This window comes from Ambystoma mexicanum, chromosome 2p (assembly GCF_040938575.1).
Source record: "Ambystoma mexicanum isolate Mex_15411 chromosome 2p, UKY_AmexF1_1, whole genome shotgun sequence".
NCBI lineage: Eukaryota > Metazoa > Chordata > Amphibia > Caudata > Ambystomatidae > Ambystoma > Ambystoma mexicanum.
The window spans coordinates 664435690-664454004 of NC_090923.1; the positions used below are offsets into that span (position 1 = coordinate 664435690).

Sequence of the window (18315 nt, forward strand, 5' to 3'; positions counted from 1 at the left end):
GCGCCTATACACAGGTGTTTCAAGGCGGCGATGGGGCGTGGGAAGGGAACAGGAGGGAACAAGACAACGATTTTTCTAGGCCCAGTGAAATTGAGATCGCGCAAGTGCAGGGAGAGGGAAAGGGAGAAGCACCAGGGGAAGAGGAGGAGGAGCAAGTCAAGGATTGAACATTGAAAACAAGAAGTGCAGCCCGCAGGAGGAGGTCAAGGGTTAAGTGCAGAACAGGTGATAGATAAGTGCAAGTATGGGGGGATTGTAGAGTTGCAGATACAGCCCCATGTGCAGGGTTGGCAGGAGGGCAGTGCAGGTGTACAACTGGAAGGGCAGGAAGCTGGGCCCGTGGTTCAAAGGGTGGCCAGGTAACCAGTGCAAAAACAGCAATAAACACAATTCTTATACATTTTCTGGAAACACTCACCTAATTTGGCAGCGTATTCCCTCTGGCCAACGCAGTGCCCTGAATGCTTGTCACCCTTATCTAAAAAGAGCAGTGGGCTCACCATTTTATTAAAAACGCTCAATGCCGCTCTTAACATAAGCAAAAGCAAGAGATTTCTCCATATCAAACCTGTTTTTAGTTATAAACAAGAAGGTGGGTGAGGCGCGCACTCCCGGTCCTGGTCAGTTGAACCTGTTGTAAAAAATAAGTAGCTGGGTCAAATCCCAAAATGGACAAAAATTCACAGGGTTAGATCCCTTCTGCTGCAAATCAGGTACTTAGTAATAACAGGGTTAGATCCCTTGCTGCAAATCAGGTACTCAGTAATAACAGGGTTAGATCCCTCAGCTGCAGTTCTGTGGTCTGTAGTTGTTCTCCTCCTAGCGCTTTCTTATCTCAAATAATCATCAGGGAGGCTGTTGAGCAGGTGTGTCTAATTAGACTCAAAGGATTCTGGTAGCTGTAGTGAAAAGGTTTTTTTTTTTTTTCTGTTCAGGTGACCAGCAACCGACACCCCTCCAAAGCACAAGTCCTTCCCAAATTTGGGGGAGAGGAGAGAACCATCTTTATGATTCTCCAAAGTGGGGCACAGTCACCCCGTGGCGCTGCCTCTGGAGCCCGGGACTCCCATAGCATTCAGTACAAAAAAGAAGGTGGGTGAGGCGCGCACTCCCGGTCCTGGTCAGTTGAACCTGTTGTAAAAAATAAGTAGCTGGGTCAAATCCCAAAATGGACAAAAATTCACAGGGTTAGATCCCTTCTGCTGCAAATCAGGTACTTAGTAATAACAGGGTTAGATCCCTTGCTGCAAATCAGGTACTCAGTAATAACAGGGTTAGATCCCTCAGCTGCAGTTCTGTGGTCTGTAGTTGTTCTCCTCCTAGCGCTTTCTTATCTCAAATAATCATCAGGGAGGCTGTTGAGCAGGTCTGTCTAATTAGACTCAAAGGATTCTGGTAGCTGTAGTGAAAACGTTTTTTTTTTTTTGTGCTTGGAGGGGTGTCGGTTGCTGGTCACCTGAACAGAAAAAAACGTTTTCACTACAGCTACCAGAATCCTTTGAGTCTAATTAGACACACCTGCTCAACAGCCTCCCTGATGATTATTTGAGATAAGAAAGCGCTAGGAGGAGAACAACTACAGACCACAGAAATGCAGCCGAGGGATCTAACCCTGTTATTACTGAGTACCTGATTTGCAGCAAGGGATCTAACCCTGTTATTACTAAGTACCTGATTTGCAGCAGAAGGGTTCTAACCCTGTGAATTTTTGTCCATTTTGGGATTTGACCCAGCTACTTATTTTTTACAACAGGTTCAATTGACCAGGACCGGGAGTGCGCGCCTCACCCACCTTCTTTTTTGTACTGAATGCTATGGGAGTCCCGGGCTCCAGAGGCAGCGCCACGGGGTGACTGTGCCCCACTTTGGAGAATCATAAAGATGGTTTTCTCCCCTCCCCCAAATTTGGGAAGGACTTGTGCTTTGGAGGGGTGTCGGTTGCTGGACCCCTGAACAGAAAAAAACGTTTTCACTACAGCTACCAGAATCATTTGAGTCTAATTAGACACACCTGCTCAACAGCCTCCCTGATGATTATTTGAGATAAGAAAGCGCTAGGAGGAGAACAACTACAGACCACAGAAATGCAGCTGAGGGATCTAACCCTGTTATTACTGAGTACCTGATTTGCAGCAGAAGGGATCTAACCCTGTGAATTTTTGTCCATTTTGGGATTTGACCCAGCTACTTATTTTTTACAACAGGTTCAATTGACCAGGACCGGGAGTGCGCGCCTCACCCACCTTCTTTTTTGTACTGAATGCTATGGGAGTCCCGGGCTCCAGAGGCAGCGCCACGGGGTGACTGTGCCCCACTTTGGAGAATCATAAAGATGGTTCTCTCCCCTCCCCCAAATTTGGGAAGGACTTGTGCTTTGGAGGGGTGTCGGTTGCTGGTCACCTGAACAGAAAAAAACGTTTTCACTACAGCTACCAGAATCCTTTGAGTCTAATTAGACACACCTGCTCAACAGCCTCCCTGATGATTATTTGAGATAAGAAAGCGCTAGGAGGAGAACAACTATAGACCACAGAAATGCAGCCGAGGGATCTAACCCTGTTATTACTGAGTACCTGATTTGCAGCAAGGGATCTAACCCTGTTATTACTAAGTACCTGATTTGCAGTAGAAGGGATCTAACCCTGTGAATTTTTGTCCATTTTGGGATTTGACCCAGCTACTTATTTTTTACAACAGGTTCAATTGACCAGGACCGGGAGTGCGCGCCTCACCCACCTTCTTTTTTGTACTGAATGCTATGGGAGTCCCGGGCTCCAGAGGCAGTGCCACGGGGTGACTGTGCCCCACTTTGGAGAATCATAAAGATGGTTCTCTCCCCTCCCCCAAATTTGGGACGGACTTGTGCTTTGGAGGGGTGTCGGTTGCTGGTCACCTGAACAGAAAAAAACGTTTTCACTACAGCTACCAGAATCCTTTGAGTCTAATTAGACACACCTGCTCAACAGCCTCCCTGATGATTATTTGAGATAAGAAAGCGCTAGGAAGAGAACAACTACAGACCACAGAAATGCAGCCGAGGGATCTAACCCTGTTATTACTGAGTACCTGATTTGCAGCAAGGGATCTAACCCTGTTATTACTAAGTACCTGATTTGCAGCAGAAGGGATCTAACCCTGTGAATTTTTGTCCATTTTGGGATTTGACCCAGCTACTTATTTTTTACAACAGGTTCAATTGACCAGGACCTGGAGTGCACGCCTCACCCACCTTCTTTTTTGTACTGAATGCTATGGGAGTCCCGGGCTCCAGAGGCAGCGCCACGGGGTGACTGTGCCCCACTTTGGAGAATCATAAAGATGGTTCTCTCCCCTCCCCCAAATTTGGGAAGGACTTGTGCTTTGGAGGGGTGTCGGTTGCTGGTCACCTGAACAGAAAAAAACGTTTTTACTACAGCTACCAGAATCCTTTGAGTCTAATTAGACACACCTGCTCAACAGCCTCCCTGATGATTATTTGAGATAAGAAAGCGCTAGGAGGAGAACAACTACAGACCACAGAAATGCAGCCGAGGGATCTAACCCTGTTATTACTGAGTACCTGATTTGCAGCAAGGGATCTAACCCTGTTATTACTAAGTACCTGATTTGCAGCAGAAGGGATCTAACCCTGTGAATTTTTGTCCATTTTGGGATTTGACCCAGCTACTTATTTTTTACAACAAGTTCAATTGACCAGGACCGGGAGTGCGCGCCTCACCCACCTTCTTTTTTGTACTGAATGCTATGGGAGTCCCGGGCTCCAGAGGCAGCGCCACGGGGTGACTGTGCCCCACTTTGGAGAATCATAAAGATGGTTCTCTCCCCTCCCCCAAATTTGGGAAGGACTTGTGCTTTGGAGGGGTGTCGGTTGCTGGTCACCTGAACAGAAAAAAACGTTTTCACTACAGCTACCAGAATCCTTTGAGTCTAATTAGACACACCTGCTCAACAGCCTCCCTGATGATTATTTGAGATAAGAAAGCGCTAGGAGGAGAACAACTACAGACCACAGAAATGCAGCCGAGGGATCTAACCCTGTTATTACTGAGTACCTGATTTGCAGCAGAAGGGATCTAACCCTGTGAATTTTTGTCCATTTTGGGATTTGACCCAGCTACTTATTTTTTACAACAGGTTCAATTGACCAGGACCGGGAGTGCGCGCCTCACCCACCTTCTTTTTTGTACTGTTTTTAGTTATGTCTGGAAAATCAGTTACAAAGGATTCCATTGCATGTGGTGGGCCTGTCTTTTCTGGTTAATGGCTAAATTACACACTACTCATATATAATCTATGAACAATAAGCATTTATATATGTTTCAGGTTGTACATTCCATACTTCTAAGAGCTACATGAATGAATGGCTAAGATAGTTTAGAAAAGACTTCACTTTTAAAGCATTCACATTCTAGATGGGATGTTGTTTGTTTCTATGCATCTAGTGCCTTGCTTTACAGCTGGTCACATGGCTTCCAAGCGCTGCTGAATGCTGCAAGCTGATACGGCATCAGTTATCAAAATTCTACTAGGCCTCAGGCTCAAGTAGCCAAATTCTTCTATTATTGTTCTATGGGCTTGCGTAAGGCTGTGAAGTGCAGCTTTCTCCACACCTGCCACAATTAGTGTGGCCCCAGATGGGGTGGTCTGGCCAAGGATTCATGTCAGTCCGTTGCAGCAGAGAAGCCAGGTTGGTGAGTGGTCAGTCCACAGGAGGGTACCAAAGTCCACTGATGGCAGGATGACAATGCAGGTTGGACACAGGGCTAGTTGATCCCACCAGTCCAAGGGTCTTCTCGGGTCGCAGAAGCCAGCTTTGAGGGACTGGCAAGGTCGACTTCAGAAATATTTGTTCTCGTAGCAGCAGTCCTCCAGTCTGCCTCATTGATGTCTTCTATCCTATGAATGATAATAATAACAATAATAAACAGGGTTAGTGTGCTAACTAATGCATACACATATTTTTAAAACCCAGAGTTAAGAAAATGACGAGGGAATGAGGATCTTCTGCGATGGAAATAAAGAGAAGAGCATGTAATTGTTAGTTTCCCTTGAAGATGGGCCAGTATTAATTTGCACCTTAGACGTAGGGAATTGGCTACTTCATATACATGGTGATGCCTAAGAACTGGAAATGATGCCATTTACAATATAGAAGGGCCAAAGCAGCATAATAAATAAATAAATAATACAATTATTATTATCATAGTAACCAGTCTATATTTAAATTGAAGCTTTTGTCATAAGTTTACAAACACATGGATGTGTTTTATTTTGTCAAATGTTATATATTCAATTAGTTTATGTATTGCACTGCATCTTTGCAAATGAGTTATTCATGAAATAATTATTACAATCATGAATATTTCGTGTTTCTTATTATTGTGGGGTGCAATAATTCTGATCTATCATTTTTATTTTTGTGATTTCATACCTGTACACGCGTAACTAAATATATACGAGGTATACGTTTATTTTTACACATTATTGAATCAATATCTTTAAAAGATTACCTGTTACCCATAGAATTGTGTTAGTAGCACCTTTCTTCCTCTTCCTAATGCATATGAAAGTTAGTTCACCAGGATGAGGAAGGATCTATTCCTGGTGGTTTCCTTTTGTCAGGAAAGGCCTTCTGAAGGGCTCCAGATGCTCTCCTCTTATCCCAAATTCGGACTGGGGGCTGCCCCATTCTCCCTATAGGATGTATCCGCTCCATTCAAACAGGTAAGGGCCGTCCAGTCATAGACAACTCCTACCCCAGGTCTGCCCAGCAACTGGCATTCACTGGAAACGTGTGAATTGAGACCAGACAGGCCCAGACCCACTTTCAGCCAGTTCCAGTCACAAAAGGAATGGTCAAGTGTCCCGTGCAGGACCCCGCAAGAGCACATTTTTTGGGGGAGTTTTCTAGCCTGGGAGGCCATGAAGAACAAGAAAAGCAAGATGTCAAAATGACATGTGGCTATGCCCTTTTGAGTATGCACTACACTAAATGGCACTATCCTTGTAAACAAGATGGCGCACGGTAGTGCAGGGAAAAGGTTTTTAAAAAGGGTTCACTGCCATCAACGTGTCTTAGGCACATCACCAAGATATACCAATGTTGCCAGACAAAAAGAACAAGCATTGGCAATGCCAACAGTTTGGGCTTTTGTGCAGGCCTGGGAGAGGCACTTGCCATGCACTGCCGTAGTGGTATTATCTGGCCATTGATGGTAGCAGGTGAGAAAATGGTGTGAGCACCTGGGCATCTAATAGCAGCGCTTGGCAAATGACTAATACATATACACAAGCCAAAACGGTTGGCTTTGCCAAAGTTTGTTTTTAACAGGACGTCAGTGAAGGGCTCGCATAATGCTTGTTAATCAACTGGCTAAAAGCAGACCTAGTTAAGACAGAAGACTGCTTTGAAAAAACACTGGCATGCACTCTGAGTGCAAAATTTGATGGAAACGTTTGATTAAAGTGAGCTAAACGAGTTTTGCTATGAGGAGGGGCAGGAAACTGGGTAGGAATGGCCAGAGAGATTAGCATGGCCATGGGCAGTCAATGGGTGGCCAAATGACCAAACAACACCTACATGCTTTATGTTCCTCCTCATATGCCAGTTCTCTCTATCTGTACTATAATGCAATCATTTTGGCTTAGAGGCACCACTTAACAGCCCAAACTTAAAAGGGGCGCACACATTAAAAACATATACAAGTGTAAATGGAAGAACCAGTCTACCTACACTGGCGGCCTTAGAGACTGATCAGTGCTCCCAGAACATTAGAGTTCACCAGGTGGGAGTTGCCAAAAAGGCCACTCTCACGCCAAAAGTCAGCAGGAAAAATTAGGAAATTAGGAAAGCCAGCAGCAAAAAGCAACATTTTTATGGGACCACGCAAATCGGCCAAGAGAACTCCAAAAATGGAATTCTGCACTAACTGAAGGCATGCTAGTTAGGGATGGTATTTAGACTTTGACAAATTATTTGGGGAAATATTGGACTGGAATCGAGACAAAGAGCCATTGAAATTGACATGTACAAGCACTGCCAATGAAATGATGAAACTAGCAAAAGAAAGCCTGAAGTTGCAATTTGTTTTCAGAGTAGAAGAATATCTCGCTAGTGAGGTAAACACGGCAGGCGAGATGAGCTGAGCAAGAACACATCAGAGGAGGCATGGCAAGGTGTCCTTCATAATGTTAGGGAGTGCTCAAGACACCAGAGGGTCCCCTGATGCAGTAGAACATATCTTCAATGATATGGTGGTGGCAGGGCTTATTAATAATCAATCCCGTTGCTCCTCATATGCGGGGACAACACTCACTTAAATATGAAGACACCGGAGACAGGTGTTCTGGTCTCTATGTCCGCTCATGCACTTCCCAGACATGTGACGTGACGTCCATTGATTAGGGGAATGCCGTAAGGCATACCCACATTACAACACTCTTCCTTTATCATAACCAAATAAACAGAATAATGTTAACCCGGCAAACCTCAACACATTATTTTGTACCCTTAGAAAACAACAGCAATGAAAATTCCATGTCCCTTCGGCCTCCATCGCACTATGACTTAATCACATAATCACCCACATATGCTGCCCATCACCGGGATACTCTCTGGGGGTATTGGGTATTGGGGCGTTACCCGCTCCTCATCTGCAGCATCCAACATCTGAGTCGGCGGAGATGAGGGGCATTCCATACTCCCTTCTTCCACTGATGTCCAGTCCTCCAAGTGTTACCCCCCTGAGTTTCATTAGAGTTATATCTTCTTTCTTCACCTTCACTGGAGTCTTCAGCAGCCTTCTCCCGTTCACTTGCCACTCCACAACGTCTCATGAACAGACTTGAGTTCCCGGTGACAGTTTCTCACCCATCCGACAAAGTAACCATTGATCCTTTCACATCCGCTTCATGAAACGGATGGGGCTCATACGTCAGGCTTAGTTAACCAGTTGGTCAGCGAGTTCCAATCAGCACTAGGTTGCCAAGCAGCAGCCTCTGGTCCAGCAATCCATGGTGCCTGCTCTCTTGGTCATTTAGCCCTAATCTTTCTCTTTACGTGGCAACATCGTCAATGCTCATACGGTCATGGGACTCATGAGGAGGAATGAGCCTATTTGGACACTTCCCAAACAGCACTTCAGCAAGGGCTACTCCTGTAGATGAATGTGGTGTTCGGCGATATGCCCGCAGGAATTGATATAATGCACGAGTTTGACTAGTACATTGACTATTGGCAATTCTGAATACTTTGTTCAACGTACATATAAAACGCTCTGCGTCATCTTTTGCCCTTGGCCATATGGGAGTTATTTTCCTGCAATAGATCCCTCGATCTTCCAGAAACTGGTGGAATACTTCTCCTTGAAAAGGAGGACCATTGTCTGAACATATCTCTTGAAGGATAGCCATAAGTGGCAACAACCTTTTCCAATACGGTGAACACCTCCGTTGCAGAAGTGGGAGGCAGATACTCAACCTCAGGGTAGCTGGATCATTGGTCAATCTTCACCAAGAAATGCGTGAGAGCACTGGTTGACCCAAAGTCCATACTCAGCTTTTGCCATGGATGGCAACTCCTTGGCATGGATCAAAATGGAGGCTCCCTCACCTCTGGCGAGGACGCCTAACCCCAAATGCGCTATTTAAAATAGCTGTCCAACCTCTCTTACAGTCCTGGGAACCAGACCATTTGTCGCAGTCGGCCTTTGTCTTGGACTCACCATGTCGGGCCATGATGAGAGAGTTCTATGACTTTTGGAATAAGCTTGGGCGGAATAACAATTCGGAGTCACAGAGTAATAGCCCATCGGGTCTAAGGGTTAACTCTTGCTTCACTTTCCAGAACTTTTCTATTGTGTGTTTGGCAGCCTGTGTTCTCCTGTCCATGAATTGCATGATCTGCTTCCAAGTCCCATTTACAATGGCCTATCCAATAAGTTGAAAGCATTCATCCTGTTTGGATGCATCAGCAATCTCGTCCACAGTCATAGATTTGGAAGCAGAGTCTTGCGCGACGATGCAGTAATCCTGCATGTCTACCTCTGTCCCTAGCGTACCTGACTTGTGGGAGGAGGAATGCCTTGACAGATAGTCTGATGGATTGGCACCTCCCAGGCGATAGGAGAACGATGCATCATAACACTGTAGTTCAAGCATCCAATGCTCAATCCTTGCAGTGGGCGCAGGGACGAATCACAAAGAATGGGGAGCAGCGGCTTATGATCTGGGATCACAGCAATGGGTCGTCCATAGATGAACAGATGGTAATGGCAGTACCATTGTTCCGTGGCAGAGAGGACTCAACGCACGTTTGTCAACAGGCTCATGTTACCCTTCAGGTCTTCCTTTAGCAGAACGGCACCTAAACCAAAAAGACTACTGTAAACCATCAACTCAGTGTGCTTGCTGGGTCAAAAAAATGCCATTGTCCCATCATAGGCAAGAGCAGCTTTGATCTCCTCCAATGTTGTGTAGTCTAATGGAGTCCACTGCCACAGATTCTCCTTCTTCATCAAGTTCCTAAGGGGCTCGGTCACCAAGTTCTTAATAAATCTTCCACAATATGTGACCATGCCCAGAAATGTTCTGACACATTCGTGGGAGCTGGGGCCTCGTGGATATCATACACCTTCTTCTGGTCAACAGATATGCCATCGTCCTGAAATATGTAGCCTATGAATTCTAATTTCCTTTGGAGGAAGAGACACATCTCTCTGTGTAGGGTCAAACTCACACCTTTGAGTCTTTCTAGGACTTTTTTCAACCACTCAAAATGCTCAAATTCTGACTTGGCAAAAATTAGAATGTCATCACTGATTTTCAATGTACCCGGATGTACAGCCAGAACTCCCCAGCCGGTGTGCTGAAATACCTCAGCTGCTGACGAGACCCCAAAACTCAATAATTTATATTTATAGATTTCTCTGTTGGTGGTAAAGGTGGAGATGTACCTCAAGGAGGGATGTTGCACCATTTGGTACTATCCTGTCCTCACATCTAGCTTTGAAGAGAATGCAGCCGCCCCTTGCAGATCAGAGACAATGCCATCAATAGTAGGTGCTATGTATCTTTCCCTTCTGATGGCCTTGTTGGGCAGCCTCATGTAATCACAAATTCACAGTGAATCAGATTGCCTGGGCTTTCTAGCCACCACAAATAGGAAGACTCACCGTGTTGACCCCTCTACTTTCTCAATAATGTCCCAGGCTACCAACTTGTTCAGCTCCTCCTCAACCTTACTCCACAGATGAAATTTTACACGACGATGCTTCAAAGCAATGGGCTGGACAGTTTTGTCAATGTGCAGATGAATGGGCTTACTTTTCAGACCACCCACTCCTTCAGATAGTGAGATGAATATATCAAGTAGGGAATTAACATATTCAACATAGATCCAAAAGGCGTAATTTACAATTTATAGAGCCTCTGCCACTCCACACCATAGCAGAGTGTCTTCACTCACCGAAGTCATATAGTAGTATGCACGTATTTGTTGATTACCATGCTGCACTGTTGCTTCCATGGGAAGTAGCTTCACGTCCCCAAACGTGAATATGCACACTTGAGTGTTCAGCAAGGGAGATTGTTTAACCAGCTTTTTGTATTGCGAGACTGCTATTACGTTGACAGGTGCACCAGTGTCAATAAGGATAGGAGTATCTATGTCCTGGATGCGCACCACACATCTGAGTTGGCGTTTTCATTTTTGTCCAGCACCCAGAACTTTGTATAAAACACACATTTCTGTCTTCTTCATCTGCACATTTTGTGTCATTTTGTTGCACTGATGATTCCAATTATGCAACTTTCTGCTTCCTTCTTATGTTTGTCGTGGTTTATTCTTCCCTCTCCAGGGAAGTGGTGGCAGTGGGTCCTGCACGCTTTAGCAAAGTGGTGAATGCGTTCCCATTGACTGTAGGTGTGTCCTTACACATTATTAGTCCTCATTATGAGGTTGGAGGTAGCCATGCCCTTAAGGGCATGGCTACCCCTCAAACTCGGGTCTGGCTCCGGGTCGACCGAAAGGGGAATTACTGGGCCATTCCAACCTTGGAGGGCCAGGTAATTTCCGTTTCGCGGGACCCGGAGCCGGTATGTCCCCATTCCCATTGAGCCCCTATAGGGCTCAATGGGAATGGGAGGGTGGTAGCAGCTGTACCGTTCAAAACGGTACCGTTGCTACCATCCTGCTCTGCTCGCGGGTGCCGCTCTGCACGCATGGTCTGGCCAGATCTGGCGTGGTCTGGTCGTAATGTGGCGGCCTATACGTGCATACTACTATATGTGCCTATACGTGCATACTACTATATGACTTCGGTGAGTGAAGACACTGTGCCTTACTGGCACCGTTCATTCCGTAGCCACCACTGTTGAAAAAAGGCCCATTGTCTCTTCATCCTCGTAACAGTACATTTAGGGGATGATTTTGGCGGCCCTTTGATTACAGCATATGTCTCTTCAACCTTAATGACTTTCAATATGAAGTCAATTCTGGACGCTTTCACTTCTGCCAACTCATGGGATTTCCCAAGCTCCAGTATTGTCGTGAGACTGTGATGCCTGGCTCATGTAAAATCTGTTTCCTCAATTTCACAGAGAACCATCCCATAATCATTGGCACTTACAGTTCATCTTCCACATTTAGAAGAACACAAGTGAAAGCAAACTGTCTCAAGCGTGCATAAAATCCATCTAATCTTTTTGTTTAGCTACTCACAAGAGCAAACATTCTTCTCCAGCATTGGATCTTTCATAGACTCACATGCTGTGCGAATAATCCCCATCGTCAGGCAGAGAATATTCAAAAAGCAAGTGAATCTATGAAAGATACCAATGTTGGAGAACAGGAGTTACAGGCAAGTAACATATTTCATAGTCTGCATTTACCATCCGGCTGAAGTAGTTGCTTAGCACCAACTTGACGGCACCATTTCAGTTGTCTGCAGGGTTCGAGGTCTTAAGAGATCCTTTGCACAGCAGGACCTGACGAATATAGAAGTGTAGACCTCTTTGCACTGTTATTCATCTTTCCTGTGGAATCCAAATACATTTCTAGGCTCCTCACTCATAGAGCCCACCTTGGCCTTTGACTAGATGGTGCACTCAGAATGTTGATCTCCATCAGAGGAGCTAAATACCTCTGTTGTCTGGAAGTAATTGCTGGTCCAGGCACACCACCTTCCCCACCACCCATTGTCTCTTTTTATTTTATAATGACCATGGCAGACAATGTAATTCACTAGTGGCACCTCTTCATGGCCACCAAGCACCTGCGGGTGGTATCCAGCGATATTTGAACCTTTAGTTTCGAGCCTATGCAGCTTTTCCACCCCCAAACTATTTCAAAAGGAGAAACCCCAGTGGTGGGATGTGCCGTTGTTCTATAAGTAAACAACATATTCTGTACTGCTTTCCATGGCTCAAGATTGTTTTTTATTTCCAGTTGTATTGTTGACGTAAAGACCCTATTAAATCTTTCCACTAAGCCTTTACCCTGGGGACGAAATAACAACATTGTACGAAGCACTATGCCACAGGTGTCCAGAAAATACCTCATCTCTGTGCAAATCAACTGCACTCCATTATCCGAAATCAGAATTTCTAGTAAACCCTCTCTACTAAAAAGCTCCTTCAACACTCCAATTATAGATGCCGTTTTTTATAGCATCTACGAATTTCACCTCTGGACATAGTGATCAATCACTACCAATGCATATTTGTTATCATTGGGGAGAATATTATATGGCCCCATCATGCCGATAGCAATAGTGTGCCTTTGACCTTCCGGTATGGGTGCAGGAGAAACAGGGGCTCAGGTGGTAACCAGTAACTTATCTATCGTCCACACTCCACACATTCTCTCAGAAACCTTTCAGCCTGCAAATCAATTGCTGGCCACCAATAGCTCTCATTCACAATTCTCGTTGTTATTGTTATTCCCATTCGACCTATGTGAAAAGCCTGTACCAATTTAACTCGAACACTTTTTGGAGGCACTACTTTGTCTCTTCTGTATAAAAATAGTTAATCCACTGAAAGTTTGTCTAGAAACTTCCTATACAGAAGAAACTCATGTTCCACATTTCTCGTCAGGGGCCATCCTTGACGTGCATATCTCATCACTTCTTGCAAAAGAATTTCTTCTTGATCGCCCTTTGTACACTCCTCCTTGTCTACATGTTGGCAAGCAAAATCTTCCTCGCCCATCAAAGAAATCACTGAAAGTCTAACCAATCTGGAGATATCCTCGTGGTACATGCAGCTGGCAACGCTTGAGGTAATGGCTTATGGTTGGTTCTAAGTATGAATGATGCAACCCATGGATACTGTTTGAAATGTTGAATGGCCTACAGACATGCAAGTGCTTCCCTCTCAATCACTGAGTAGTGCATCTCCACTTGTTGGAGCACTCTTGATGCCATAGCTTACTGGCAGCCACTGAAAAGGCTTGACCGCCAAAGAGACCGGCTGGGAACATAAGGTGTGAATTTGTCCCACGGAAAATCAGCCCAAGCCAGGTAGCATGACGGATGGACAAGACATAGCACTATAAAGACTATTCTTTGTTTCACTGGCAGCCAGTGTAAAGAACGCAGCACTGGGCTGCTGTGAGAACCATAGGGAGTGACTGTGGCGACCAGGACCTCAGGCTTGCTCATAATTTCCAGACAGTTCCAGAACTACCTGGGTGTCATCAGCATACTTTGTAAAGAAAATCTAATTCTTTTCTAGGTCATTACAGAGGGGCCTGATGCAGAGATTACAAAGAAGCGGAGACATGCAGGCCCTCTGAGGAATGCCACAGGTAATAGGTGATGAGAGAGAAACGGCTTGACCCCAATATACTCTAGAAATCAGTTGAGATAGAATTGACTGAATCCATTTGATAGAGTCTTCACAGCATAGGCCAAAGTTTCTTAAGGTGGAAAGGAGACATTCCCAGTCCAAGAAATCGAAAAGCTGCCAACAGGACCAATAGGACCAGATGGCCTGCATTTCCTTTGTCAACAATGTTAAGCATGTGGGACTGAAGGTCGATAAAGGCCGTTTCAGTACTGTGAAAGGGACTAAAGCCTGATTGCCTAGAGTGCAAAATCCCAGTAGTTTCGGTAAATGATTGGTGTTGAGTGGTTGCGATTTTATCCAGAATTTTCAACAAGAAGTTGCAATTGGTGATTGGCCTTAGGATATTAGAATCATTCGGGTCAAAACCAGGTTTTTTCACAAGAGGAGTTACAGTGACCGCCTTACTAGATGTATGTACAGGTTTCAATTGAAATGAGGAATTGACAAAACAAACAAAGAAAAGAGCGAATATTCCCTTGTTCGCAAGCACAAGTTTCCGGAGGAATAATGTTTTCTGAGCAGGGTGAAGGCCGTATGTTAGCTAAAGTCTTAACCATCTCAAGGACAGTAACTGGGGTAAATGAACATCTGGGATGCTCGTCCGTAACAGGCTGAGGCATAGGAAGTGTGTCGAAATGTTTCTTAGCCAAGACGACTTTGATCCTCTCTCGTGCATTTGAGACCTCTGTTTCGAAGGCCAGTTGGGCCTTCAAACAATCTTGATTGTACAGGGTAAAATCAGATAGTAAAGCTTCTGGGTTTTCCATGGATTTGAGAATTTCAAATAGTTTTTTCAAAATGTTATTCGCCTCGGAAATCTGTTGGTTAAAAAATAAATGTTTGGCTTCACAAATTGGGGATTTATACTTTTTCTCCAAATTTTTCCAGTTGTTCCTATTTACCTCAGACGAACATTGGAGGCATGTAGACACGGCTTTCCTTTTACTTTTTTTCAGCAAGTTAAAGGTCTGCATTAAACCATTTGTGATGGCTCGTATTATCCCTAAGGGTTTTAGACCTCATAGGAGCAAGACTATTCATCAGGCCTCCTAGTGTGGAGTTGAACACATTGACTAAGGTTTCTGGGGAGTCAGTGTTCTGCGTAGAGGACATGATGTTCTCCATACATTTCTGTAAGTCAGAGGTCTGCACTTGGTTATAATTATGTCTGGAGATGTTCCTTGTGAGGTTCTTAATCTTCGGACGAGGGTCATAAAGCTGGATGAAGAAGTCAATTATGTAGTAATCTGACCAGATACAGGGATAAGTGTTAATTATCTGTACTGTTACATTTTTGGCCACAACCCAGTCGAGGGTGTTACCTTTCACTGAGGTGTCGGTTCACTGTTGGCAATAGTGTAATCAAGATTGTTCAGACCAACTACTAAGGAAGCAGCTTCCTTATCATTATTATTGTTAAGCCACTGGTTGAAATCGCCAACTAAGAGAATAGAGCAACTTGGGCCGCTCAAACCTCTAAGGAGATTTAACATTTCCTCATTAAAGTCTGGCATGTCAACAGGGGGTCGGTAAATAATAATAAGGTTGACAAAACTTTGTGCTGTCATAGTTATTTTTTGTGCAGAATTTCACAGTTCTGACAATGACTGGAAGACTTGAAAAATGTCAGTTGTATTTTATTTATTTATTTATTTATTTATTCAGATTTATAGAGCGCACGTCAGCCCGGAGGCATCGTGGCGCTTGTTACAGACAATATCTTAGTTACATAGGATACAGTAATTACATAAAATACAGAATTTACAGTGGATATGTATACATTAGCAATGCAGTATATTTACATGGATTCCTGAGAGTTTCACGGATATTTCGCAAGGAATGAGGTTTTCAGTTTCCTGCGAAAAGTGGGGAGTGCGTTTTCCGCTCTAATGTCAGCAGGGAGAGCGTTCCAGGTCTTGGCTGCAATGTAGGGGAAACTTAGACCTCCGGCTTTGGCTCTTTTGATGCGTGGGATGCAGATTAGGTTGGAGTATTGCGTCCTGGTGGGACGGGAGGAGGAGGGTTTGAGGATGGTTTCTGATAGATAGGACGGGGCGGAGAGAGAGAGGCATTTGTGAGTGAGGGTGAGGATTTTGAGAGTGATCCGTTCTTTGACCGGGAGCCATTGGGCTGAGCGCCTGGCCTGGGTGATATGCTCTCTTCTTGGGATACTAAGAGCGGCCCGGAGAGCATTGTTCTGGGTGATTTGTAGTCTGTTTATGTTTTTGGCTGATGTGCCTGCTAGGAGTGCATTGCAGTAGTCCAGTTTGGCTCCAATGGTTGCCCTTGCTATAGTGAGGCAATTTGGTTTAGAGAGGTAGGGCTTGATGGCGTTTATGAGTTTGGTGGTGTGTGCGGATGCGGATGTGATTGCGCTGACTTGTCTAGTCATGGATAGTGAGGAGTCAAGGTATACTCCCAGAGTCTTTACGGCTGTGGAAACAGGGATGATGGAGTTGTCAATGGAGAAGTTGGCGTACAGTTTGTCAAGTTTGTCTAGGGTGTTCTGTTGACCTAATATCATGATTTCCGTTTTGTCACCATTGAGGCAGAGGCCATTGACAGCCATTCAGGCCTTGATGACGGAGTAGATTGTGTGGAGTGCCTTGGCGTCTTTGTTGTATGATCCTGAAAGGGGTAGAAGTACTTGTGTGTCGTCCGCGTAGTTTGTGTATGTGATGCCGTAAGAGTCAAGTTTGTCAAAGAGGGGCTTGGTGAACAAGTTGTAGAGTGTGGGTGCAGTGCAAGATCCTTGAGGGACCCCGCAGTGGATTGTCGTGGGAGTGGCGTTGGCGATGTCTGAGAAGACTTTCATGGCTCTTCCCTCGAGGAAGGAAGTGATCCAAAGGGCTGCTTCTTTGGAGAAGTTGGCTGAGTGTGTGAGGTGTGAAGTGAGAGTCTTGTGATCAACCAGATCAAACGCGGCTGAGAGATCTAAGAGGAGCAAAAGAGCAGGCTTGCCTTTGTACATGATTTGGGTGATCTGATTCTTCAGATCTACCAGGGCTGTTTCCGTGCCATGTCCTTTCCGGAAGCCTGATTGCCTAGTCCCGAGGATGGAATGGGTTTCCAGAAAGTGTTGGATTTGGCAGTGTGCAGCTTTGTCCAGTAGTTTCAGCAGAAATGGCACCGTGGTTATGGGTCTGTAGTTGTTTGGTTGTAAGGGGTCGAGAGTGGTTTTTTTTAAAAGAGGCCGGACCCAGGCCTCTTTGAGGTTGGCTGGGATGATGCCTGTTTTAAAAGACGTGTTGATGAATGCCGTGAAGAGCGGCGCAAAGCAGTCTGCGCAGTCTTTGACGAGTTTTGGTGGGCAAATGTCTCCTTTACAGGGGGAGGGTTTGAGATTTTTTAGTAGGTTAATAACTTCTGATTCAGTGACGTCTCTGAAGGAGAAGACGGGTATGGTGGGCTTGGGCGAGCTGGGTGTGGTGCTGGTGAGTTTAGTTTCAGTCTGTTGGGGAAGTGCTTTGCAGTGGTCTTTGATTTTTTTTTGGAGAAGGTCAATTTTGTGTAGCATGGCAGTTTGAATGCTGGTACACCAAGCTTCGTCTTTGATTATTTCGTCCGGTGTATTAGGGGGGGAGATAAGCTCATTAAAGATGGCGAAGATCTCTTTGGAGTGTGATTTGGCATTGGAGATACGCGTGTTGAAAGCGTTGGCTTTGGCATTGGTGATAGCTATCTTGTATTGGTGGGAGATTGAATTGAATTTGTTCTTAGTATTGGTGCAGGGGTCCGATTGCCAGTTTTTTAGTGCTGCTCTTTTGTGGGATCGCATTGAGTGCAGTTCTTCAGTAAACCATGAGTTGGTGTGTAGGGATTTCTTCTCTTTTTTCCATACAAGTGGTGCTATTTCATTGATAGCTTTGGTGATGACATCTTTGTAGATGTCTGCTAGGATATTGGGGTCATTAGCGAATGGGGGAGCTAACTCAGGGGTATTGAGGTATGGGCGCAGGTTCTCCTCTATGAGTTTTTTAGAGCTTCTGACTTGTGCAGCGCTGGCTGGGGTCAGAATTTTGTGGTTTTTGGTGATGGGAATAGAGAACTCGATGCAGTTGTGGTCAGTCCAGGGCAGTGAGGAGTTAGAGGTGACAGTGGTGAGGCAGTTGTGGTCTGCAATCCAGTCAAGAATGCGGCCTTTGATGTGAGTAGGACTTTCAACTTTTTGGGTGAAGCCCAAGTCATTGAGTTCCTTGGTGAGAGTGGCTGCAGGTTTGTCCTTTGGATCGTTGAATCCAAGATTGATGTCTCCTAATAGTAGGGTTTTGGTGGAGCTTTTAATATTATTGCTGAGGATGTGAATGATGTTTTCCTGGGAGTCTGTGGTGATGCCTGGGGGACGGTATAGTAGGTGAATGTTGATGGTGCTGTTGGGTGATAGTGTGAGTTTGGCCGATAGGCGGTCAGAGTTGTTCGTCGAGGCTTGACTGACAGGTCGGAGCTGAAGGTTCTCCTTGTAGATGA

General features: G+C 45.1%; 1 long non-coding RNA gene across 1 annotated transcript in view; it reads right to left on the bottom strand.

The window, feature by feature from the left end:
• Positions 1-4287: 4287 nt before the first annotated feature.
• LOC138566672 (uncharacterized) overlaps positions 4288-18315 on the bottom strand; it is a 56395-nt gene continuing 42367 nt past the window's right edge. Inside the window, exon 3 of the long non-coding RNA XR_011301987.1 lies at positions 4288-4896. This is a non-coding gene — a long non-coding RNA (uncharacterized lncRNA). The remainder of the gene's footprint in view (positions 4897-18315) is intronic.